General features: G+C 38.9%; 1 protein-coding gene across 3 annotated transcripts in view; it reads left to right on the forward strand.

Annotated features, from left to right (window-relative positions):
• Window positions 1-27690, forward strand: part of RhoGEF3 (Rho guanine nucleotide exchange factor 3) — a 417890-nt gene that overhangs the window by 285684 nt on the left and 104516 nt on the right. The gene's annotated exons all lie outside the window — the stretch shown is intronic.

The following is a 27690-nucleotide window of genomic DNA, read 5'->3' on the forward strand; positions in this document are numbered from 1 at the left end:
TAAGATTGCACAACATTAACCTCATTACGCAATTTTTTCCACCCTCCTTCACACAAGTTAGCAGAATTTACAATTTAATACATTCAGAGTCCATTGGGAATTCTTTTGTTGTGTGGGCTCTGCGTGATCCAGAGGCGATGTTTCCCGTGTGAGATTGGATGTCCATGTGTGTGTGACAACGGGCCTCTGAGCTACTTACGTACAGTCCCAGCTCCAGCAGTTGATTCCTTTGGAGCGATGTCGCGGGTTGAAGTTCTGGGTGTTGTCGTTGGGCGCCTTGTCGTGTGGTTTCAGGATAATTGTCGTTGCTGGGTTGATAATTGCGAGAGTTCCCAGCTAACAAGAGGACCTCTTGATTTTAGGGGATGTTGAGTGGTGACGACGGCTGTGGATTGATGCATTTCCAGAATGTTCTGGTCCACCCCCCACCCCCCGTGTGGCGAACACGGTCTGTGTAGTTGGGATGTGGATGCCCCATTATCTCTTGCGTGGTCTCCTGGTTTTATTGGAGGTAAGCCTAGTCTTATATAGTACGTTAGGACAGCCGGGCATCTACGAAAGTCGATCTAGCGACGTTCAGCCGGCAACACATCTGTCCTCATTACCCTGACATTCGAACCTGTGAGCCCTCGCGAAGTGATGGCTAGATATGTGTAGGTATGCATGTGTTTAGTTGTGTTCTGTTCTGCACTTTCTCCTACTCAATTTTGACGATTGAAATAAATCAGAAACTACTTTCGCTTTCCTATCTAACAAACTGGCATATGCATCTCCTCTTGTGTTCTTACTACATATATTCATTTGAGGTTTTCGCCTATTAGAGTCTATGTTAAGAATTTCCCCGTCTTTTTATGGAACATGAAGTTTCATTGCCTTGTTCACGACAGTTGGCCATGGTAACTGGACGTCGGTTAAATCTCGATTTAAATTTTAAAACAATTTCGGTGTTTGCTGTTCGATTGGTACACGGTTTTCCTGCTGCAGTCGTGTGAAGTGTTGGCCATGCGTGTCGTGTTATTAGATTCAGTTCTCTGAACAAGAATATAGGAACTTCCTACGCATTTGGCGAGCTAGGGAGACTGAGGCAGTGCGGAGAATATTTGCACGTTCTAACAGGACTTGAATTAAATTCATTCTCGCAGCAGTGGCATGTGTGTACCCCGCCCGTCACATTATATGCATTTCCGGACTGGTCCACGTATTCTTGTATCAGTGGTAAAAATTTGTTTCTAGGAACCTACGTAGGTTTGCGTCCATACACAGACGTCACTTGAAAAGGCATGTATGTACACGTGTTTATTTTTTACTTGTCCCTACAGGCAAATACCACGATAGTAATTTCAATTATACAATGGTTTCGTAACTTACATATTATTTTCCAACTTTTATTCTTTAGTCGTCATATAATTATACGCTGTGTGGTCTGAGCTGCTGAAAGCGCCGTTAAATGAACCACAAATAAATAAAAAAATACATGCGTACATACATCTGTGCCAGCGATGGTTATTATTTCAGCAACTGGCCTGTTATAGGCTTATATTCAGGTTCATACGAAAAATCCAAATCGGTTCACTTTTTACTACCGGAGAACTCCAAGATTTGACTCTGGCAAAACCTTGCAACTCTGCGGTTGGGCTGGCAGTCATGAGCCAATTGATTTCTGACGTCTAGGCCCATTTATGCAAACCTGAGACCAAGAAGTGCCAGTTCTAAACTGTCAATCGGCAGTATATGTGTTGATATTGACATTCCACATCCTATAAACCCTGTTTATTGCGCAGAACCACGTGAAGCAGTAAAACTGTGAAACAAGTCACTGTTTACACGGCCTGTTGTAACACGTGCTTGAAAATAAGTCGTATAATGTCCGGTGGAATCTGAGTTGCATGTAAACGCGTTACGTCGGCCTAAGAAATGGAGATATCTATCACGCAGTAATTTGTTCAGTTCAGAATCGCAAAATAATGAATCGGTCAACAAACCTTGTCGTTTGCTCGTCCGTGACGAGTTAAAAATCAAAGCCGATGATTTCATTTGTCAGTATTTACTACCGCTCTCTTTTGTCTTTTTCCACAGGCGTCGAACAGTAAATTTGTAAATGTTGAGGTATGAAGGCCCTTGTTGTCTCAGCATTGATTTGCTTGAAAGTCGGCATGTATGAAGAAGATTAGAGGGAAATGAATTAATCTGTTTTTATTCATCATCGTGTAAATGATACATCGCTTTGTTTCGAGTGTTTGGACAAGAACAACGGAGCTCAGCGTACCGACTTTGGAATCGCGAGGTATGGAAGGCGATGTTCTCCCGCGGCCTTGAAGCGTGCAATTTGGAGACCGCTACTTTTGTCACTCGTCTGCTATTGGCGTCGTTAGTTGCCACAGGTTGTTAACCGACATATAAGGGATGGGTGTATTGGTTAAGTACGGTACTGAGCAATTCCATCCCTTTGTGGAGGAAATGTCTGATGAGCAGAATTACAGTCCCACTGAATTGATACATTTGTTGGCCCCAGTCTGTTACATTGTTTTTACAACTTTGAAAGCACCACGTGGGAAATCGAGAATTAGATGAAAGGATTTATTGAAATAGATCATGAACTAGGTTGTGGCGATGTGAACTAGCTGTGAATTCTGTCCAGGGGAGAATTTTGGAAGCCGTATTAAACATGTGAATGATATTACTAAAGAGTCAGTTAAGTTAATTGGTTGAAGATGGCTCTCTTATGGGTTTGTAGCATAGATTTTATGTTCTGTAAGTGTAGGTACGTTGTCATTTCCAAGTAATATAGTTTAGAATTTCCGGAGCTAGAAGTTTTATGATCTGCCATGTTGTTTGAAGATTTGAATTGTTGCACAGTTTATGGCGTCTTCGTCGTCTTTATAAGACGCTATTTCTGTAATAAATTTATTTCGAAACGAAAAGTTTTACTGGACATTATTGTTTTGGTTGTGATGCGGTGGGACTGTGCGTGGAACTGGACCTCTTACGGTCCCTTTGCGCATTCCCCAGTTGACATGTGAGTGAATATGGAGCAGCGATGGGGTGATGTTGACAGCGTTAACCGAAGCACTCGTAGAGACCTATCCCTTTGCCATTTTGTCCTTCATGTGAACTGCCCTGGGAGCGAACACAAAATTTTAATCGGAAAACTTGAAGAGAGGAGACAACGCAGGAGATCTCTGTATAATTGGGAAGATAATTATTGCCCAGATGAAACTCGCAAGTCTGCTATCCTATAGTCCTATGAATCTTGTGTTGATAGTGTTACATTCAGGCGTTTTAAGTTTATAACCCAATAGCACAGTACATTAAAAAATCGTAGATTAGCGTTCTGGACAAATGTGCAGATGGTCTTATGATTTTGTCTGACTTCGATTACCCTTTTATTGCTGTTTTAAATTGCAGATATGTTACAGAAATAATTATAATTTCAGTAGAAATTCTATGTTTAGTCGAATATAAACTCAAATATTTGCACTTTTGCCATGTTTGTAGTGGTTGACTTAACAAAACGTAGGCCATATTGGTACGTAATTTTAGGACACTTTATGACCCACATATTTACCAGATTTCTCTTGTTTCCCTCCAATTCTTGATTAGTTATTGCAGTGAGTTCCAGCTAAACACTTTTTACACAGCCGCTGTGTTACATTTTTTGAACAAAAGTTGTATATTCTTTTTGGGACCCAATATTAATCAGTGCTAGTGTCGCGACCATCTCAAATTTCGCGCGTCCGCCATATTGCTATTAAGAAAAGTACGAGGTTGGGGCGGCCCACAGTGGCATAACATATGTACGAAGTTTCATGAAAACCGGTTAACTGGTGGTAGGCTGTTCTGAACACTGATGAAATTCAGGTTTTAAAAATGCGAATTATTTATTTGCTATCTGAGAGACTGTGTCAGTTTTTGAAGGACTGTGGAGTTAGGCTGGTACTTCATCGCATACAAGAGCTGTGTCTCTCCTCCTACTCGATCCCCTGTGTTCATCGTCATTGTATTATCTCTAGATCACCAAGGTTATCGCATTAGTTTGCTGGATGTCTGTCTGTCTGGTGCAGTTCTATATAATCCAGGTTTTCAGTTGCTTTATTACAAGGGATACGCCAGGTTCTTCCTCCGTTATGGTCGAGGTTAAGAAAACCCACCCCACTGAGAGACAAAGGTTTCTTGCCCATCTGCTGAGGTTCACGAAACCTCCCCAGAGACTAGGGCAGTGCAACAGCTGGTCTTTCTTACAATCTGCTATGGGAAACACAGGAGGTCAAGATGATGTGGTACAGCAGTAGACAAAAATGCCTCAGCAAATTCCCTTATGTATGAGTAGTTAAAATCTACAAACCGGCTATCTTTACCACATAACATTCATCGCTGTTTCAGTTTGTTACATAAACTTGACAAATGAAAATATCCACAGTTGTGTTCTTCACCAAATATTATTAGGATGATCAAATCAAGGATTAGATGGGCGGGGAATGTAGCGCGCGTGGGACATATGAGAAATGAGTACATTTTGATTGGAAAAATGAAGTCAAGAGGCAACTTGGAAGATCTAGGCACAGAGGAGAGGATAATATTATTAAACTGGATAGGGAAATTAAGCTTCGATGTGGAGATTCTTTTAGCTCAGCATAAGGGACTGGTGGATGGATCTTGTGAACATGGTGATGGACCTTCGGCTTCCATAAAAGGGAGGGTATTTCTTTTCTATTTAATTCTGAAGAAGGACTTTGCTCCATTTAGTTAGTTGGCCTACTTATTCTTCATGAGCAGTGATAATGGTGTTTTACAGGGTCAGACTGAAGGCAAAGATATCGGCCACTGGAAACATGTCTTACAAATACTGTTTTTCTCAAGAAGAAATTGTCATGAGTCGTCATTTCTACTCGTTTGACTCAGGATTAAGGTCGATGTTGATGTTTCTGAATAGTCGCAGTAGTTTCGAAGTGATCTTTGGATTTTAAGCACGCCTAGAGGTTAACATGAGAAATTCGGAACTAGGTCAGTAATGAAATGTCTTTAGTTCAGATTCGATTGCTTCCTGACACCGATCTCTGCAAGTCACTGTTACTGCAAGGCTGTCGTCGCAGAGTATAAGAATACAACTGTCCTTCCGACAGCGTTCACTAAAGTTGTCGCAAGGGAACAAACAACATGATGTTGTAATATTTTGAGATTTATTATGGTTGAGTTACGCATACCGACAAATAGTTTGTGTAAGTTATTATGGTGGTCTGTATAAAGTCGTGTGTTAGCTTCAAATCATCCAGGGGTGTACATTTCTGTATTAAATGCTATGTACAGATCATTCTTGAGACGATCTTTAGAAACTTGAAGCTACTCTGCAGTATAAGAAATGTAAAGTTTTGAGACATAAAATGATCTTCACAAAAAGTATTTTTCGAATAGTTCCCGAAGGAAGTTTCGAAGGATTGAGCTTGTAGTTCGAGTCGTAAAAAGTATATGTAGAATATTATGAAATTTGAATAGTGCTTCGAAGTCAGGAAGGATTTGGAAGGATAGTATTAAACAGGGTTTTAGATAAATTGGTTTTCAGGGTTTGAAATGAATTGGTTCATAATCTGGCCATATTGTAAGCTTGTATGTTAACACACCATAGGGAAAATTGCTGGTCAGTTGATTCTTAGCCAGTAATAAATTAAATTGGAGACGTTGGCTCAAAGTGGAATAACTAAATCCATACGTCTGTAGGTACGAATAGTAGAATTATCCAGCAAATGTCGACATAATTATTAGTGTGTTGATAAGAGCAGGAATCACCCAGTGAAAATGATTAATTTCTTCGTCTCGCGTAATGCTGGCTGTGTCTAAATTGTGGTGAAATCATTGTGAATGTTTTCAAAAATTCTGCAGGCATTTCAAGTGGTCATATTTAAACCGCGACTTGTTAGCTAGGAAACTAACAGAATGAAATCAAGTTTGTCACCAGTTGAGGTTAAATAACGAAATTGCGATCAAGCAAGCATATAAGTTCTTAAAAATACATATTATTTTATCTTTAATCTTATTAGCAATTTAAAATGAAATAGGCCAGTTGAGTTTTCTCTGTAATTTGAAGTCTGCCTGCTTTATGAACACTGTATACTGTGTAATGCTGGCGAAAGAAATTGATTTAATATCGGTTATAATGTCTCAGCGTACCTGATTATTTGCTTGGGGATACTTAAGCCAAATGTTACAGCAGAAAAGTAAAAACTGTAATCGCTGTTCATAATTTCAAGTTGTTTAAGGTCATACTTTATTTATGAGCAGCAGTAATAAATCTCATTTGAAGAGCTCTGATTATGATTTGAATTTATGAATATAATTTCGGATGAAACACGTTCTGTTTGCATAAGCAATATATATATAATTGCTTGGCGCTGGTTGTAATGACCGGTCACATTTCGTACCATGTTACTGGATCGATGTCATATAATTGACCTCATGAAATACGAGATAGTTATCAGTGTGGTAATTTCGTCACATGTCTGTGCCAATGACTAACGGAAATTATATTAAATTCAGTAATGATCTGATTAAATCGAAATTTAATGGGGAAAATACTTGATGCATTGTGTATGGATGGTTGTTGTTCCTTGCATCGTCTTTTGTGTGTAGCACCGTGTTGAAAATAAAAAAATTCCGACATTTCGGATGACGTAATGCCTTATTTTTGAGGATTTAAACATTGAAATTTAACGCTGTCGTGTTTATATTGGAACAGATGCAATCAACGTGATTGGTCCGGAGAGCGGACACGCTATGTGATTGTCAGTACTTTGTACACTTGACTGTAGTGACAATTAAAATCTGGTCGCGAGCCCCAACAGGGGCTGGACACCAGGACGGACTGGCTGACTCACCGTCGGTTGGAAGGTTAGCTCGGAGTGACGCACAAGTAGTTTATCTGTCCAGTTCAAGGCTAGTCCTTGGGCGTGTGTGGTATTTTAATGCTTTAAATGGTCGCCTTTCCAAGTTCTTTTCCTGGCAAGCTTTTATTTACTTCTGTGCGATGTTTTTCTTTGAGAAATTTGCTCTGCAACTTTTGTACTGTTAATGAAGATTTGAGCGACTCACTGAGGTAAAAAGCTGCGTCCCTTTTCGTTAGGTCGATATCGATAAACGTTTTGATACTATGTTGCTTCCTTGTCTCGATTGTCTTGTATCTTTCATAAGTATATTGTTGATATTATGTTCTGCTACCACTCACGCCTGTGGGCGATATTGTTGCTTGTCGATATGCGAAGTGATACACCACGTTAAGTGCCCCCCCCCCCCCCCCCCCCCTTATCGCCGTGACATTTCTTGTCCTCAGGGTTGCGAGTGAAGGACTAAACCTCCAGATATGGAAGGTAGCTATGAATATATTGACCATGTAGTCGCGGACAGCCGATGAGGAGTGGTCCTCCAGATTGGGGTCTGGGCGGGAGCTTACAGCTACACACCTTTTAAAAGCTGCGTGTTATGAAATGTTGCGCAGGGCCTCGGGCTTACACAGATTGTTTTCGTGATACGGTACTGTGTTCAGCTTACAGATTAGCGTGCGTGGGTTTCTTATAGCATGTATTTCGTCACTTATATTAATTACAGTGTTTGAGAATGGGAGATTAGTAGCTGGGAGTATTTCACTAACAGACAGGACTGTATAAACATTTATATATAAAGAAGCTATTTCAGATGTGTTCTTCAAGAATCTTCCTCGTTGTATCGAAAGATTTCGGTTTAACGTTTTCTATTTAGTGGTGCAAAATATGTTTGTGTGGTAATAAATTACCAGTACGCATTCTCTGCTGCAATGTTTTTTTTAAATAACTTCTTGTTTATTGATGTCCTTGTATTATAAACGAGATTTTCCTTCTACGTTGCTTTTTTATGAACAATTTCCCTATCCGCATCGAGGTTCTGGAGATAGGTTCTGAAATTAGGCTGTTTGTTACTAAATATTGACTTTAAAAAATAACAGTTTATTCTGCAGGCCCCAGTCTGTGACGAATACGACATCGATGGTTATGTGCACCTGTTTTGTATTATTTATCCATTTGGCCCGCTTTTCAGAGCGTGTTTGATTGATGTGGCTTCGATATTCTCCATCAGTAATTCATAAGTCGCCGAATTCATACGCTATGATTTATGTATGACTCGTAGGCCTAGGAAGGCTTTCACTGTCCAACAGAATACCGTATCCTCTACAGTTCAGTTGTGAGCTTTTGTGATCATGGTAATGAATGCGAGATTTTACGTTCTCACGGCGACGAGTATGAAGATGGCTGTCATCTGGGATGCTGCACTTGTAGTCAGGTAGGTACCGACTAACGTTTTAGAGGAGCCAACTGCCTTCATCATCAGGGTTAACTCAAGTCTCGCCTAGTAAACTTCTATAGGCATGCTGCTTTACTTTAATTATCACTCTTATGACACAGGCAGTGTAGGCTTCTCTGAAACGTCGGTCAGTACCAGATTACACGGTGCAACATTCTGTAATTCAGCAATCTTAACGGTAATTAAGCTGTGAGTCTATAAAAGGCTTGTATTTCTCTAACAGGTTCTTAGGAAGCGCCCAATTAAGTGAAGTTACATTCGTCCCTGTGCATGAAATCCATAATATTCCACGTTCAGAAATAGGCATTGAATGTAGGTGTCAGTTACTTTTATTCGACAGAAGTCTTCACAGCAGGAAGTAGAGTGTTTTATGCCCTGCGAATTTTTCACTTCCGATAAAGAAATTGAAATCTCGGTATCTTGTTGCGCTCCAGCGCAGACTCCTATGTAGCTGCTAATAATATGGTGGGAACTGTACCATAGAAAAGCTTAGAACCGGACAACACAACGCGTTGTGTGTCAGGTAAGAGAAGAGGGAGGCGGTTTGTGAACTGCAAGTAGCAGCTGTTGTCTCGCAGTGCAGTGTCCTCCGAGCAGACCAGAAGAAATCTCAGTTGTCACTAGGGAAAGTTTGTAATATATATGTTACCGTAAAAGTCCAATGTTGGTGAAACCTAGGATTTACCAGACACACCTAGGTTTTACCAAACAGTGTTGGTAAAAGCCCGAAAAAAGAATTATCCGCTGTGAGAATTTCAAATCCTACATATAATCCACTGAATTAGGTGTGAAGATTTTATTTTCAAATGTTTTACTGTTCAGTGGCGAACGGTGTTTGATAACCGAAGTGGAAGCAGAGACAGCAGTTATGATCTTACTGTAAGATAACATATCAGCATTAATCTAGAGTGATTGAGGTAAATCACGGAAGTATTCAGCCTTTGTCCGTATCCCGGTCGAGATTATAACCGTGTTCCTTACCGACACCAGACAGACGTGTTAAGATTGAGTGGTATTATAAATGCATATTTAATATCTCTGGCTCCTAAACTTTTAATACGCATCCGTAATTGGTAAATATTTTTTTAGGGGTTTCTGTACGTTAAGATATGTTACCAATCTTACGTTAATGAACAAACTTGTGTCGCAGTATGTTTTGGAGTTTCTAACATTTGGAAATGGTCGTAAATTATGTTATTGTACTGAAAAAGCCCTGGGTAGAGATAGAGTTTCAGAATCTTGTTTATAGACTTAAAGTGAGTTCTTGGGAACTTAGTACTGTCTGTGTCATTTCGACGAAATTTAATAATAATATTCTTCAGACTGTATCCCGTCTGCATTACACCATCCCGCAGGAGAGAAGTCTGAATCAATTGACGTCATCAGAAAGCTCCTTAGACTCAAGTGAGAAGTTCCATTGATTGACTCAGTGCATGTGGTATATCTTGAGTTACATTAAATATTTCTGAACGTCGCTTCCGAATGGATTGCTGCGGGTACAAGACGGACCGAGATCGGATATCCTGACTTAGGTTTCTGTTCTTTAAAGTTTTTGATGCAAATGTTGCGTAGTTCCAAATGTCAACATCAGTTTTGTCACCATTCAAATTGCAAACCATTTCAAACGTCCCGATGTAACAGTCATTATCATTATCATCAACTCATATGAATTCGACCTTGTACCGTGTTCCAGTTGAGAATTACTTCTGAAATTATAAATCGGTTTAGACATTTGGCAGGATTCCTTTGATTTTTGATCAGCTCGAGGTCTCTTCCTTCGTAGGCAGCACTACACAGAAATACAAGGACAAACATCTATGCTTTGAGCGATATTCGAACCCACGATTCCAGTATCAAAACTGTCAAGACCCCCGCCCTAGATCGCGCTGCCGTTGACACCCCGCTGTAATAGTAAATTGCACGTATTATTTTTACTTATTTTCGAAAACTTTAATAAATGCAACTATATAACGTTTTTGATCATAACTGTGTATTTTAAACAATGTTGTAATTATGTTCACATAATGTTGTTTATTGAGTTATCTGGTTCTTTTAACATCGCTTTGCCAATTCATAGGTCGTAGATCCCCAAGATAATTATGAATGATGATTTGAGAAGTAATTGTAACTTCTATGCCCGTCGGTTTAAAACGATAACATGTTTTTGGTTTTTTCAGTGAACGTCGATCTTCAATACACAAATTCCCAGCTTTGATAACGTCTTCTCGGGCTATCAGCCGTTGGTGATAAATCGCTACGAGCCACACAGTCAACAGCCTTGAAAATGAGGACAGAGATAGTCCTCGAAACGTCGGCGATTAACCACCAACTAACACGGCTGATAGCCCGAGAAGACTTTATTAATGAAAGCCGCCATGAAAGCTTCACATCATATAAATTCCTAGCTGTTGGTATACTTTTTCAACTTTGTGATGTTGACCTGTCGAAAATCAAAGGGGGGTTTAAAGGTTCAATGAAAAGACTCTGCAAAAGGTGAGCAGAAAACATTAAGCTCTTTGTGAATACGTGTTTGTATAACCTATCAGCCTTTATTCAAAGCTCGAGAATGACTTCCTCATACACGCATGTAAGACCTTCGTTTGTTTTACTATCATCCTACACACTCGTAAACGGCACTGCTGCAGATGATAAAACGGTTTTAAAATTCTCATCACTTGTCTGTATCTAGCCGAACGCAAATCTGTGCTATAAAGTGGTAAGTGAGAGTATAAAATATCGCTATAAATACGTAGTGAAGTCATTCCTACCAGAATTATCTCGATTTAGTGAATAAACCGTGTCTAAGTTTTGTTCGCAAGAGCATTATACTTTAATTTTATGATAACCAAATATGGATAGTCTTTAAATTATTAACATTTAGCGCAAGTTAGTATGTAGGAAGTTTAAGGATCGTTACAACATTGGAAACATGAAGAATTTTTTAAATTTGTCTGTACACTTCGCCATTTAAAGTTAAATTTCTTTGTTGCCAGAAGGTGGCATTTTCCTTCATCTTACTCCGTACAAATATTTCTATCAGCACAGTGGTTAAAACATACTGGAGACATTGCAGCTGTTAAGTTGGTGACTGAATGTTCTATTCAGTTTTGTTATGCCGTATCCCCGGTGTCAAAATGTTCATCTTCCCAGGGTCAGAATGATTTGGTACTCACTCTAGGCCTACTTACTATTTACGTTAATAAACCTAATTCAAGTTTGTCAGTTCTGACATATTCTGTTTTCTTAGGTTTGCTCTAATGCATACGTGTAGTAAGTTTATTATTGATGAAGAAATTAAACTACTTTTACTCCGAAACCAGCCATGTGCCAGATCAGAAATTGGCCGAGGGTATGATAATGTGCTGCTTGGTCAGGGCTGTTGTACATCTCATGGGGTGGTGACAGGTAAATATGGGGCCGTGGTTGGATGTTGATTGACAGGGTGAACGTAACTCGGAGAAATATCTTCTTCAGTGCCATTTCGTCAACATGTACTCACTTGAAGTCACCCGAGATTGGACCCAGATTCAACTTTGGCTATGATCTTCTTTTGTTGTGGATGATGTCTATTGAATTCAGTATAGTCTCATGTTAATTTAATATTTTTTTGTTTTATTTTAATTATTTTTTATTTTTATTGTGTAAATTTAAATATAATTATTTAATGGATGTATAATTAACTTACGTTGACAAGTTATCAGCATATTCAACATATGAATGATATTAATGAAGGTAAATGGGTGGAGACACGTAAATTAGTTGTCCCTTTTATTTCGCTAAATATACACCAGGTTGAAAAATGTTTCGAATGAAAGATTTTTTTTCATTTTTTATGATGTATTACATTTTTTTTCTCAGTGTGCCGTTTGTTATGGGAGGACAGCCTAATATTGAAATACATCGTAATGAAATTAATGTGTGAATTCGTTTCAGTTTGTTTTAGCTCTGAGATTATACGTGACGAGTTATTATACATTAATGCCCAAATGCATGCCAGCTAATAATTTTATAAGCCTCTAAGTATTATGAAAGTATGATATTTTTGAGCTTTGTCGCATAATACAATCTAAATATGTACTTAATGTATTTCTGTATTTTGTTTTGAACATTTTAAACCAGCTCTTGAAAGCGAACATAACCTCTTTGTGTTATTTTTGTGTGGGTTCTTTTGTGTTTCGCATTGATAAAAACAAAATGTATTGGTTAATTAAAGGCAAGCTATAGGCGTAGTACGCATTTACATTTACAATTTTGTCGTCAGTCAGCCTTCGCGATACACGGGAGGTCTGTTTGTGTAGGTTAACTTTTTGTGTTAAGAACGACGCAGGAAGAACCCAGGCCATTGGGAACGTAATTTGTAAATTGGAAAATAACGTACCATAATAAAACTAACAATAATGTTAAACCAAATGAAAACAGACGTCGAATTCGAAAGCACTTCACTCTTATTGTATTGTGCTACAAAGAATGTAAACTACTCCATCGGCTATTGGTGAACACTCGTTGGGAAATGTATTTGCCCTACGGTCTTAATTAATGCATATTAAATGTGTGTGTCCTGCATTACATTTGAACACAAAGGACTTTAAAACAGAAATGTTTAGTGAGCAGCATTCCTGTGTCGATTATAGCCTGTTTGATTTTCAGCCAAAGACCGATTGATTGTCTTTCTCAGTCACTAGGAGAATAACTACATGCTTTAATATAAGATACACACACTTCTTTCTGCATCCATTCCAATTTGTAACCATCCCGTCATTTCATATTTGCGGTGTTATTTGTGAAACTGATGCAGTGTCGTTGCTTATAATAATAAATAAATTGAGTAAACCACGTCGCTGGGGAAACCTCAGTTCGTAACACTGACGTCACAAACGAAAAATATGGTGTTGTCATGCTATATAATTTTAGCTTCCTATCAATGCGTATGAAACGCTGATTCGCTTGCCTTTTCGGGTAGAAAGTAATTAAGATACACGTTTCAGAATAGATGCATCAGAGATTAACGATTTATTTGTCAGAAAGAATGATATGCAATGATAAAGATTTTTTTTTAAATTATGGAGGGGATAATAACGCTAATAAGTAGATGATGATGTTGGTTATAATAAGGAAGAATTGGAACATGTCAAGTCAGACTGGTTTCGGGCTTGGTTCGATTGCTGGAGGGAATAGAGTTAGTCTTTGCCACGACTTTCAAATCGTCTCCGGGGCTTACCCGGCATCCTATATATCAGAACATGAAGCTTCCCATTCATCTTCATGTAGTGCCAAGGTTTAATAAGTATTCACTTAAAAGTTCTGAAGAAACTTTCTGCTTCAAGTTTGGGCTAAATTAAGCCGGGAACTGATTTATACTGCGAATGGTGAAATTTCACATTGTAGCACGTATTACTGTTTAATGTTCCCGGTGCTTATGTGGAAAGATCCTAAAATAAAGGATATTCCGGTGGATGGCATCGACATATATCCAAGATGTAGAAATAGACACTCACCGAGAGATGAATTGGGAAACCTCTGTCGGATAATATTAAAATGGGTCATAGGTAAATAATTTGATAAGATGTTAATAGTTGTGGTATGTGACTTTTTTTAGTTAGTTTTACCATCGGGTTATATTTTCAGAAGCTTGATCGCGTATAATATTAGCCTACTCTATATATTATTAACATTAATTTAATCTTCTATATTGGAAATACTTTAGTTGATAGTTACCGAATGCGCTAGTTCTTTCATTATGTACACAATGTAATTCTGACTGAAGTGAAATTAAGTTTTTAAAATCATCAGCCTTCTAATTTCGTAGCTACTAAGATCAAAATGGACTAGAATATACCTCTGGAAATCTAATTCCTGAACAGCCATCTATTTGGATACCATCCCCGTTTCATGTAAAAACAGTTGGAGAATGTTTGGTGGGCCTGTTAAAATGAACCCTAGAAGCTGAATTTGTCTATGTGAAGTGGAGTGAAGTGGAAATTCTTGCAAGAAGTGCAGGGAAGGGTCGCACGTGGCGGACAGCACCATCGGGTGTTTGTCGCTGTCTCTTTCCGTCGCTCAATAATTATCTTGAGCTCAGGGCCTGCTGGTGTAGAACAGCCAGCAGCTTTACTATACCGGGAAGGGTCGGCCGCCAGCCCCTTGATCTCCTAGTTCTATGATAGGGTTATGTGTGATCAGATTAGTTTTAGATTTGTGAGATTTCAGGTTCACACGGCGTCGAGTATGAAGATGATAATTTTCTGGGTTGTTGTGTCGAAACGTCTGGTAGAAGTTTGCAGAAGCTTCATAGGTGTTTGCTGTATCCATCATCAGGGCGGTGACAATCTAGAAGACAGCCATCTTCGTTGTTGGAATTTTTATTTTTAATAATTATATTACAATAAATATGGAGGCAGCAAGGACTATTGAAACGTTGATGAATGTCTACCAGACTACTCGGTGTAATAACAGAATACAGCCATATTATTCGTTCGAGATCTTTTTGAACGATTATTTCATAGCCGCCGAGAGGGATGTAGGACATCTTATCCTGTCGTTCCTTGGGAGTAAAGGCGACTGGAGACTGACCAACGATTCACTTCCATCCGTTGCAGAAGTTATGAATTTATGGAACTGAACATCCACTGCATCTTACGCCTTCATGGTAAGGACTAAGCAAATGGACAATTCACTTTCTGGGTATTCTAGCGTGAGCGAAGAACAGCGCCTTATTGGCCCGTCCATGTCTGTCTGTCCGTCACTCTCTTTTTCGCACCAATGGGGATCAACAATAATGACACACAGCTGAGATTTCAGCACTTCAGTTTATGGAGCCAAGAAGTCTGACTGATTTCCAGACACGAACAAAGAAATCAGACCAGATTGTGCCAGTCATGAAGAGACAGACGCCAGGACCAGTTGGTCTCTAGTCTTGATTTACTGCAGCAACCATTTTTCATCCTGTGGATTTGTAGTCCCTTCTAAAACAGAAATAAAGTCTCTCCTTGACATGTTCAGGCATCCGGCGAAGTTCTATCATATCAGAGTACGTGGAGGAATTCGAAGAATGATTTACTGGCCTAATGGTTGTTGGAAATGTTTGTGCAGGACAAGTTTTGCTATCAGACCAGTAGACTAATTCTTTTCAAATCTATTTTAAGAGAGAAACAGTGAAAAACTTTTATTTTTATTTGTTTTTTTAAATATATTTAAAACCTTCGACATTTCTCAAATACAATATCCGTCTCTTCGTTTTAGGTATCGTCGTGAAATTTCGTATTGATCATGTGGCATTGAAATTGGCATGTGTAAACTTAATTCCATCAATATCGAACACAAAATATGTGTGAACAAGTTGTCTAGCTACAGATTTGGACAGAGGACGCTGAGGTCTGAATGAGGGCAAAGTAATACTGCCTTTTAACAATTCAGAATGAAGAGAGATATGAAGGCAGATTAACAGATTGGATGTTTAGAGCCAGCAGTGACTCGCGGGCTATTTTTTGACAAGCCGAGTATACAATCGACTTTTCAATGAATTTCCTGCACCACAGAGTGAGTGCAGTGACACACGTCACCAGTGGCTAAAACCAGAATTAACAGGTTTAACATAAAGTAATTAGCAATTAGTGAGGAGAGGAGATCATTAGTATACTATTCCGACGTTATAATCAACAGAACACTTTCTCGCGTGACCTTGGCGCCGCCGGACAGACAAAATGGCAAGTAGGAAGGTAACTCCCAAGATAACGCGCGTATAGAACTTTCGAGTGTTTGAAAAAGACCTCGAGGTTGGTTATTGAGCAATCATTGCTTTACACTAGAAGTTGACTTGTAATATATGTTGAAAGTTGGAAATTTCTTGGCAGTAGTCCCAAAGAAAAAATGCTAATGGCTGCAGTTTCTTCAGACTTCGGTCACGTTGTTTCACGAATCACTGAATAAATTTTCATCACACATGTTGCTGAAACATCGCTGGACAGCACCGTTCTACTTAGAAACAACGGAATTTTGAAATCGTACGTTAAGGTTTTGCTCGTATTCCATAAAATTTTATTTTTAACTATTTACTTTAATGCTTAACCTTCCGAGGTTATTTTATTACACAGTTCATAAATAAATATCATTACAGTATATTTTATATTAATGATTTTCTTCTTTCTTTATGTACTTTGATTTCCCACCGCCGCCCTCCCGTATTTCCATTAATCCCATGTAATATTAAGTTCGTCCAACGCGGATTCACCACGCAGCTTTCGAGGACGTATTTTACTACACTTACATTCCAGTTATTAAGCATTTAATTATGGACCACTATTATTTTTATTATATGATTAATGGCATTAACATCATTGCATTTAATAGGTGTCACTGAATGATCCAAATTTCCGTGTGGTTGACGATTATAATATGTAGTAAACCTCAAATTGTTTTACCCATTTCCTGTGTTTATCATGGATGTTCAAATCCATGGCACATTTTGTATACACCCTACTGTTTCACATGCAGGTCTATCCTCAATCCTGGCGCAAATCTTTCTCCAAGTTTCTCCTTCCCGTCTTTTAGTTTCGTTCCACGGCTGCTATCTTAGACGCACGTCACATAATAGCACCCGCTTGGGTCTGCACGTTGTAGTTTGTACAATGACAAGAACGTGGTACTTTGGGGCTGTAATCCTTTATGTAGCATCGTAATTCTGTGTACCACATGCATGTGAGTTCCACAGCTCGCCATTTCCCACAGAGTATTTTCATTAAAAGTAGGTCTATTCTGTGCCTACGCAAAGTGTGCCACAGGTACCAACATATAATAGACAAAATATAGGGACCTTCCTCAACACCAGTAGCTGACTGAGATTTGTTTACTGGTTGCCTTCTGGATTGTGACATCGTGTAGTCTTGTAGGTCGTTACCAGAGTTTCAGAGGAATCTGTAGGGTTATTAGGCAAACTTTGTCCTTCGAGGGCGTACCGGCATGTTCTATTTCATATCACGTTTTTAAATTATTGTTTATCATAATCACCTTTATATTTCCTTAGATTCACGTCCAGTGCTCGCGCTGAGATGTTTTGAAGATATTTGGGTTAGTATTAAGTGAAAGTTGTCGTCTATGTCTTTTAAGTTAAAAAATTATCAAAAGAGTCTAGCTTCTGCGTCCAGACCGTCTCTGGGGCCCACGTAGCCTCCTGTGCAGTGGATACCCGTCCGTGCTGTTGACCACTCGCCCACCGCCTACTAGTGCCGGGGTCGAGAATGAGGAGAAACTGTATCTCTTCTCCCCCCAAGTGCCCACATGGCACATAGCGGGACAGTTTTACTTTTTACGCTACCATTACTTGCGTCCTGTTGCTGCATATGTAGTCGGAGAGTTGGAAGACGTGGTCAGTAACTTTCAGTATCGAAGTCAAGTTGTGTCTTACCACCTTCTGAGAAAACCAATCTCTTTCACATGTTCGAGCAATTAAATGAACAAATGTTAGTAATTATGGACTTTTATTATCCTTTCTGAACTTAACCCTTTTCAGTTTCAATGTAGGGTTAGGTCCATCAGTTCCGAATATGTTGAGATTAAGAAATCTGAAATTGATTCTGGCGATCTGTTTAGTGTTTAAATTAATGGATCTCATAGCCTGACGGACGAAATATCACGTTCCACTCTGAGAAAATATCTGGCTGTAAGCATACAGGCCGACTCCCCAGATATGTCAGGATCGGGCGCTTCTATGGATTTTCTTTCCATTGATTTTTTTATTGCCTGCGTACGTTCAGACCGTATGTTATCTACCAGATCCTCTACCTTAACATGGTTACGTTTTTGTTCGTTTCGCGTAAAGCCTGCAGAATTAACATGTTTTTGTTTTGACTATCTATATATCACTCCGTATCTCCTTTTTGGAAATGCCCAGGTTTTAAATTTCTTTTAGCAATTTAAAACCTAGTGGTAACTATATATCCCACCTGCTTTAACAGCCAGTGAATGTGTATTTTTGTAATTATCGGTTTCGTATGATTCTTACTGTGAACATGGATCATTTTCTTAAAAAGCATTAAAAATTGGTATTTGTAATGGAGAAATATTATATTCTCTTTTAGGTACGGTCTGAATTCTTAAATATTATTTAGTTGAGCTTCGGCTTGAGATGGATAATTTGTTACTGGTAATTCCATTTGCTTGTACTGTATAATCTGAATTCGGCGCCTTTCCATATTCAGTCCGTGATGTATGTTATATGCGGTTTATTTAACTGTACTCGGACTGAAATGTGTCCAGTGATAGGATTATTAATGACTAATGAATTGGAAACTATAAGGTCTAATGTTAGACTGTATCTCGAAATTTGTTTGAGGAAGTGAGGAAAACCACGAAGAATTTCAATTACAATAGACGGTCTGTGGGCTAGTATTTGAACCCAGGACCTCCCGAAGTGTTAACCATTTTGCTGCAATGTTTGACCACATTTCATGATACGAATTTAAAATTAAGTAATACGTTCAAACACGGCTAATGTTACTGGCTTCAGTACTTATAGTTTTACGTGCTTTATTATGTTTTACACTGAGTGTACATCCTGGTTCTACCTGTCGTGCTGGCAGAGGCTTGCCTGAACTATGAAGCCCAGCAGCGTGAGATTACGGGCTTCCTCTCAGAACGAGCCTTTGGGTAAAAAACAAAGAGTGGCAAGAAAAAGCTTAGGGCTTGATACTGAATAATCAAGACGACCGGAAATTCGACTGAATCCCCCCTCATAATGGGCATCTGCTCCATGTAGTTGTTCCAGTTATAGTTAAACATCAGGTGTGACCTAATCATGTTATTGCTAACAAAAATAATTGTATCAGAAAACACTGGGAAAATAATTGATTCCTTTTGCTCCCATTTGAAGTATTATTTAAACAAGTTATAATTAAATGGGAAGTTGAAATGTTCTTTAATGTATTATAATTAAATTACAAGTAGTGAAAATGAAATGGTTATGAAAATGTTTGGAATCAGAATAATGAGCTAAATGAGAAACTGAATACATTACGGGAAATTCCAAATGCTTCTGACAATGTTTTACTGCTGTTGGTATTAGTGGATTTTTTGTCCATCGCCTAGATTCTTAAAAGATGTGATTGAGGTTACGTCTGAGTAGGTACTCCCAGCCATTTTACCTGAGGATGAAAACAGTTTCCAAAACGTGTTTTAAGAAACTTCCTAGTACTCTTACCCGGTGTCCTACGTGAGCGATTAAATGCGAGCGGTGCGAGTTGCGTGGGTGAAGCGGAAATATCAAACTGGCTGTTTGTGTGGCGCTGTCCTAAGTTACAGCGAAGCGGTCGGCGACCGAAGTCAAAGATCAAATATTTTGATATTTTCGCGCAGGTCACTGCGCTGGCCAGTAAGGCGCATGCGCAAGGAAGCTCTGACTGTGCAGTACAGGGAAGGGGCATGCGCAGGAAGGCCGTGTGTTTCTCTCACGAAGGACACAACAAGCGATTCCCTTATGTCATATGACACCGCATGCTGCTTATGCAGCTCGCACAGCTCGCTTCTTATCACTTAAGCAGGACATTGCCTTAAGATAGACATGCGGAACATATAATTTTTTTAAAACCCAGTCCTAACTAGAACAGTATTTGTAAGCTTTGGTGACGTCAACATAACTACACAATGAGTTGGTTTTTTTTTAGTGTTTCTTCGAGTTGTGGAGCGTTTCGCCTGTCAACACTGCCCGACGCCGGCTATGTTTCCTATCTCAGACTTCGTTACTTGTCGATGTTTCGTCGTGTTCATTATTAGTACATGCATTGACAAATGTCTCACGAACGGCAAGAAACGATTTCGATGCGGTAATATACGAGAGTCAGTACACTTTCTGTTCATGAATACACCATTGTTCTGTTCTGCGCATTTGGCGTGATGAGCGGCCTAGTAACAAGGGTGACCGTGGAATGGAAGTTTCGTGAGGGAGGTTGAGAGAGTCTAGGACATGGGGGGGGGGGGGGGGGTGTGGACCTGCTTCTCATTCTTTGGGTCGTCGCGTTTTACGTGGTACATCCTGCGGAGTAAGTAGTTTTGCGTTAACTTCCTTCTTCATTGTCTTGTACTTATGACGGTAAAACTTTTACGTGGTAAAAGACATTTGTTTACACGTGTTTCTAGCACGTCTCCTTCTGTGTGTTGCATCTAACCCAAGAAGGTCACTAACCGCTCCTTTTGCTTGGTACTATAACATTCATCTGTTGTTACAAGTGCCTATCTCCCTGATAGTCCCCTGGAAAACGCAAAGTAATTCAGGTGGCCGTTCCTCAGAAGCATTTAAAACCTCAGTAATTTGTTCACGTGATTTATAATGCTGACACATTGCTCTAATAGCTGCTCTTCGTGGTCGGAAACATATGCAGTGCGTGTGAGAAGAGCATTGTTTGGTTTCAAACTTGTGCATTTTGTTCGCCCAAACCATTAGGCGTTATTGACATCAGTTGATGTAAGCGAAGCTGGCAACATTTCTCTCGGCCCAAACTTGTGCGAAACAAATAAAAAAATTGAACAGTGTATGTAACCGAACCTATCATTTTGAAACTGATTTATCTTCTTCTTTAAAATGGAGGCAGCAAGGATCTCTGAAACGTCGGTAATACAGCCTACTTCTACATGGTGCCACCATCCAGAAATATTTACATGAAACAAGTGCCCTCTATTTTAACAACTCGATTTGTTTCTTTTTGTTATGATTTCTTGTACGGTGCAAGTACAATAGACGGTGAGCTTGAAGAGTGAAAGAGCCAAAGGAACATATTTATGATGTGCGTAATTGTCAAGTAAAAAATAAATTAACTTCTCACTGTCTGCAAGCTGTTGCCCTGAACGCCCACGGTCACTCACTGTCGTCTGTTAGTTCACAGCTTTTATATGCATGCAGTATCTATATTTGTACAATAAACAGGATCAATATCTCGTGGTTTCATCATTTCTGCGTTTTGAAGTAGATGTGTTATATTGATTTTTGGGACGAGTCTATATGTCCCACAATGGCGGTACACCGGTTATCACTGTAGTCTCGTTTTCGGAATGTACTTAAATCTTGGGAGATATTTTATCCTAAATGAGGCTTTTTCTGGGGGTTTTATATGTTCCTCCAATCCGTTTCTAGTTTATCATTAGAATTAGCGTGGGTCGACTGGCGAAATTAATTGTTAATGTACAAATAAGAAATCAACCAATAGTCGATCTGCACAACTCTGACGTCATATTTTTCATCCAGCTACGTTGTTTGTGAACGTTACGATTCACAGTGAAACTCTCATCATGAGAAGCTTATTGTCGCTCATCCAGTAAAGATATTTTTCGCGTTTTATTTAACCAGAATGTTCATTGCCGTCTTGACAATAGCTTGTCATCAGCCAGTCCGTGGTTGTTTGTAACATTTAGTGATATTGTGGTGTTGACTGTCTGATCAACTGTTTAAGGAAGACCCTACGTCATGCGTTTGTAGTTGGTGTAATATTCTATTGTAATCTCATAGAATAGAAAATTAGATTGTTCCTTAAAATTAATTTGTGTATTTCTTTCTCACAGATGTTGAATAATCACACTGGGTTTCAATGTCTTAGTCGTGATTTTAAATATGACAGTGGATTCATTAAAATTATAATGTCATTTCTATTAATTACAGCTTCTTTTGTATGGTTAAAAACGCCATAGTTATGTCGGGCATTGTCCATTGTCCACCAGCGCTTCGGGAGTTGGCTGTACTCCCATCTTCAAGTCTCATTTCCTGAGAGATAATGGTTTTGCTTTCAGATAATGGTGGCACTATACGAGTCGAAACATGTGAACGCTTTCAATATTCTTATGGTATGTTAAGCCACGTAACTGCTCTTATAATGTCACCTGAGGAGTGAAGTCACTAAACGTGGTGTACGCCTACGTTGAATAAGTCTGCAGGCTTATTGAAGACAGTAGACAGTGTTTGAATCGACTATTGTGACAGACCTTCATGGAATCGTTAGTTAAAGATGTTGCACTTAACCAGTTTCTATTATTTCAAGACAATAGATGTTCGTTTGTTGTTTGTCCTTTCACAGACTAGGCGGTGTTGATGTAACGCTTGGGATTGCTTCCTACTCTAGGATCGATTCGATACGCAGTAGGGACTCCCTGGATGGGCGGCTGACGACAAAAGTCCACAGTCGTAGTTCATTGGACTACACGGGAATATTCTGGGGAAAAAACCATTCTCCGTAGGGGGAACCGAACCCAATATCCACACTTTTGTGTATTCTAAAACAGTTTCTCAATATTTTTGTACCTGCGATACATTTTGTTATAGTTTTAAAATTGGGACACGTTGTCGGAGTGGGGCGAGGGGTTATGGAGTGGGTGGAGCTCCCCCAGGTGACATGGGGGTCCTCCCCAAAGAACGTTTAAAAAAGATTTTCATTGAGCCTTTTGAGCAGAATTGTTTTGTACTTAAGGTAAAGTAATCAGACTGAACTTATGTAGGTGAATCATTAAAATAAAACTCAAATGAATGTAACATTCTTAGTAGGATTAAACGTTCGTAAGTAAACCGTGCGGTACATTTTTAAAAATCTTGTGATACACCATTTGGAGAAACTGGTCTAAAATAAGATCACTTTCCCAAAAAATTCAACACAGTCTAAAATGGTCTGAATGTAATTACATGCTGGAACAATGTATGGTTCATGGCCGCGTTTCTAGGGATGCCAACCCAACACATCCGCTGTACAACCCACGCGTAGTTTGCCACAGCAACTTTAATGTATTCCAGCAAGCAGTGCTGTCATCTGCACGTATCACAAGGGAACTATCCTTCATACTGTTAACTGCGCCTTCTTCCCTGTCCAAGGCTGTCGAAACATCTCCTGTTTACAAAATTAATTGTGGTTCCGGGAAACGGATATTGAGTTTTTCTCAGTTAATTGAGTTAATCCATGAGTCTTGAGGCTTAAATTCAAGCACCCTGAAGTAATTCGACCTCCTTTGTTGTTCGAGAGCATGTATCTCCGCGTGCTGTACGCCTAATTTCTTCTAGACTTTCCAGTCCATCTTAATATAATCTCGAAGAGTCTGAGTTCACCGAAGGTTCGGAGGTTCTTGCTGTCTCCATCATTAGGTCGATAACCTGAGGATGGAATAAGGAAAAACCTCTGGAATAATGCAATGCTGGGACATTACCGTAACATGTAACCACTTCCTGTCACATCCGTTCCGGTTCATCATTTTTAGTCATCCTACGCCACATATTAGGAGTTGATACAGTGCCATAAAATTACAGAATAAGTAACATATCTTGATGCAGTTCAAATTCTTAGAACAGTACTTGCGGCTTGAATGTTTTTTCTTCTTGAATGGAGCCGCTCCCAACCTGTCAAGGGCAGATGCATTATAAAAAAGGCAGAGGTAGGAGATGATGACATAAGACAGAGAATGAGTGGACGGCCAAGGAGGAATGAGACAGCAGACGACCGGTTAAGTTGAGAAAATAAAAAAAAACAAAGCAAGGGTGTTGTCGCAAAATTTGTCTAGACAGAAATAAAATTGATACTACGGGTGCAAGACGTGGTCTGTTGCCATGCGAATGACGTTAGATCTAATTCATAATCTACTTATTTTTAGTACTAGTACCTAAAATGTGGGCCAAAACATAAAATTTACCCCATTCAGTCCACATCGTCAAGTTTCACAAAGTTCAGTATATCATTTAGTATTTTTTCTTGTTCAGTGCTGTATCAGCTACTTATATTTCGCAGCACTCATTGAGACACTGTGGAAAGGAAGCGGTTTTGTCTTATCTTAAGGCATTATATATATTCTTTCATATGAATACTGAGAAAATACCAGTAGACTTAAGTTAAACCAAATCGCTGCTCAGATATTTCAGATACTTCTCGGTTGCATTCTTCAGTTGCTGATTTTCTATCAAAATAAGTAGTTAGGCTTATACATTGTTACTACATAAAGCAAAAAGTGTAACAGTTTTAATTTTTATTTAAAATAGACCCCGTGATGATATCCGAGCCTTTTACGAGCTTACATAGAATTTGACGTTTATATAAGGACAGTGATTGTAACTAAGTAATTATTTAACTTAAAAATGAAATCCTGTAGCAGTTGATAGTTATTCATCCGGTCAAGAAACGTCCTATTGTTACAGAATCCCATGGTTTATATCCGTTGTAACAGAAGCCGGTCATTGGACCGTATTAACCGTCCAGTTCAGTTAACTCCTTCACAGTTAGTTTATCGAATACCCTTTGTAATACTGACCCGCAAACTGTTATTCTATCTCCCGGTTGGGCTCGTACCTTAAAACCTCCCAACCAAGATGGAGGCCCATCTTGCTAAAGGTGCTGAGGCCTTCCTAATGTCGTACTTTTATCATTACTTATATATTCTTTTGTAAATCCAAATGTGTTCCTCAGTGGTCTGTTTCCGAACGCGCGAAAACTGTGTTCATTCACATATTTAAAGCAAGCAAGCATGAAAGAAAAAAAATACAGTGGGACAGATTATCCGGATTGGTTGGGAAATACATTTTCCCGGATAATCCGAAAAAAATGAAAGAAAAACACGTAAACGTAGCAAATACGCAAGTTTATTTGCAGACATATACTGCGTAATTATTTAAAGACTTACTGGTGGAAAGGATTTTATACAAAATTTAATACAGTATATACCAGCTATTTTTAAGACAGGATTCCAACATTCCGTAATAACGATGTTGTCATAAACTTCAGGTTTTACAAACAGCTGATTTCTGTTAATACTTTAATTAATATGTCATTATTTATTTATTTTTAATTGTTATAATTTCTACAAGACTTTCTAAATTAATTTTCGTTTAAACCGGATAGACCCCCGATTAATCCCCAACCCAGTTAATCTGCCTACGGATAATCGGGGGTCTACTTTATTTACAAAACATAGAACAGAGTCTTAATAACTTGCTTTGGCAAAAGAGGTCGTCAATCTTGTTGATATAGCAACGTTCCTACACACTAATTGACAGTGTCTATCTTTCGGCATAATAAATAATTCTGTGGATCAGAGTCCTCCTTGAGGAGCTAATTAAGAAATTCCTCGCCATTAATGGAATTCGAAGGTTCATCCTATACAGAGCGAAATGAATCAACTGTTTATCCTATCATCCATTCGGGGTAATTGTCTCCAAATATCAGATGGATGAATTTCTGATCGTAGCAGAGAGTTATCAAAAGAGACGCTCACATTATGGTTTATGAAATATATTTCCTGTCTTTTGCTGTGTTTGTCTCATACTTTTTCATTCTGTCGTCAAACACTGTTGACGTATTTCTCTGTCAGAGTGAGAAAATCAAGATTCACATTTATATATTATATTAGTTATAAAATTTACATTTATTTAAAACAAATCAATGCAGGTGACTCTTACATGGGGATTGCTTTTCTGGGAATCGCCTTTTATAACGAAAACACGTGAAACGATAAGCATAACGTCATTTTTATGCTAAGCCAGAATTTTTTATGCAAAATTTATAATCCGTAACAAATTCCCGATAAACCTATAAAAGGTTCGACACAGGCTTTAAAAATTTGCCGCGGGTAGGATATTGATGCTAATACTGAAATAAAATGGTGGATGTGCATTGCGAATAGCAAAACTGCGTGTGACGAGTTACCTGAATTGTCATTTGCTGATCCTAGTAGCTGTACGTTGTAACCGATGTTGCAGGTTAGGAACCATGTCTCCAGCTTGAAAGTTTGTTCTCGTTTCGTCCACTTCTCTTTTTGTCGGTCTTATCTTCGTCCAAGAAGTCCCAATACTTGTCAGAGAAAGAATTTAGAAATCATATACAATGGCCAAGGCTCTAATCGGTCTGTAAGTAGTGACACTTGGCGATAAACACGTTCTCATGACTGCCCATCGGACATCATTTGTTCTGTTGTCGTGACTCCCGTCGCGGACGTTGTTGGTCACGATTTCTTACCAGCAAACATGAAAAGTACTCAGCAAATGATCAAGAAGAACTTAGACCGGTTGGATTCTTATTTTAACTAACTAGATGGCTTACCGAACCCGAAGGTTCATCACCGAATTAACCAAAGCCCTCCACCGGTCCCTGTCCTGGGCCCACAAAATCCAGTCTCCTTCGACTCCTATCTCCCATAGATCCCGCCTGACATTATCCTCCCATCTACGTCTAGGTCTCCCCAGCGGTCTCTTCCCCTCAGGCTTCCCAACCAACAATTCTTATGTTACACGTAGTTTAATGTTAGAACCTAACATAGTCTAGTTGTTTGTTGATTGATATTTGACCGAAAAATAATTGTAGTTGCTTCTTTATTCACCTTTGACCGAAGTAGACAAAAATACTCTGTTGTCCTTCTTTCGAACAAATCATAATCACTTTATTAACACGAGTTTATCTTACTGGTTTCATTGTCCGCGACGTTATAAGCCGTGTGGCCACTGTGATCGCTGTTTTGTACCTCACCTTGGATGATAGATGTGTGTACGTATTTCATCACTAAAATAAATTCTTCTGAAAGCCACCGTTTCGATGTTTCATCATTGTCCTCGCTCCTATCACGCAAATAAAATATGTACTGTAGAACCCTGGTGTATGATTCGCAAACGTGAGCTAGCAAGGGGAAATCCAGAAAAGAATTCCCCGACAAAAAATTTTGTAAAATAAATAGATTATGCGTCTTGGGTTGTTTGGTTCGTATTTAACATCCTTTTATGCATACATTATGCAGCCATCTAGAAAATGTTTTTGTTCCAGCAGTACATTTTTTTTACAATATTCACATATCTTATAAAGTTGCAATTTAATATTTAATCTGTAGAACCACATGAGTCTTCTTTCTGAGAGAATTGAGCAGTTGCAACCGGCTGAATCACCATGAAAAAACATCTGGAATCCACTTAAATACGTCATCCCAGCAAGTGATAAGAGGCACATAACCACATGAATAATGCTGCATTTCTTTATGATTGTTAAAATCAACACGAGTCCAAAAATAACTTTTGTTTTTAACTTTACAAAAGATGTAGGCGAAGTATATATACAAATGACGTACTTGGCAGTTATTCTTTTTTTTGGGGGGGGGGGGGGGCTCAAACACAAAATAAGTGTTTTGGTTGCTACCATTTTTAAACGTATTTTCGTGAGCTATGTGGGCACAAGTAATTTTGAAAATGACTCATTCATTTATACCATTACGCATTGGGTTCTGGCTTCTTTGTGTGTTGAAGAATGTAGCCCTGCAAGAATGCCATGCGTGTCTTATCTGACAAACAGTTTCCACCCGCGTTATTCTTCGGGGTCAGATTTAAGTTCTGTTTACACAGACATAATTACCTCCGCATTATAAACACGTACAAACAATTTGAAA

This window comes from Zootermopsis nevadensis, unplaced genomic scaffold, assembly GCF_977971745.1.
Source record: "Zootermopsis nevadensis isolate Lab colony 2312 unplaced genomic scaffold, Znev_1.0 Znev_ptg000030l, whole genome shotgun sequence".
Taxonomy (NCBI): domain Eukaryota; kingdom Metazoa; phylum Arthropoda; class Insecta; order Blattodea; family Termopsidae; genus Zootermopsis; species Zootermopsis nevadensis.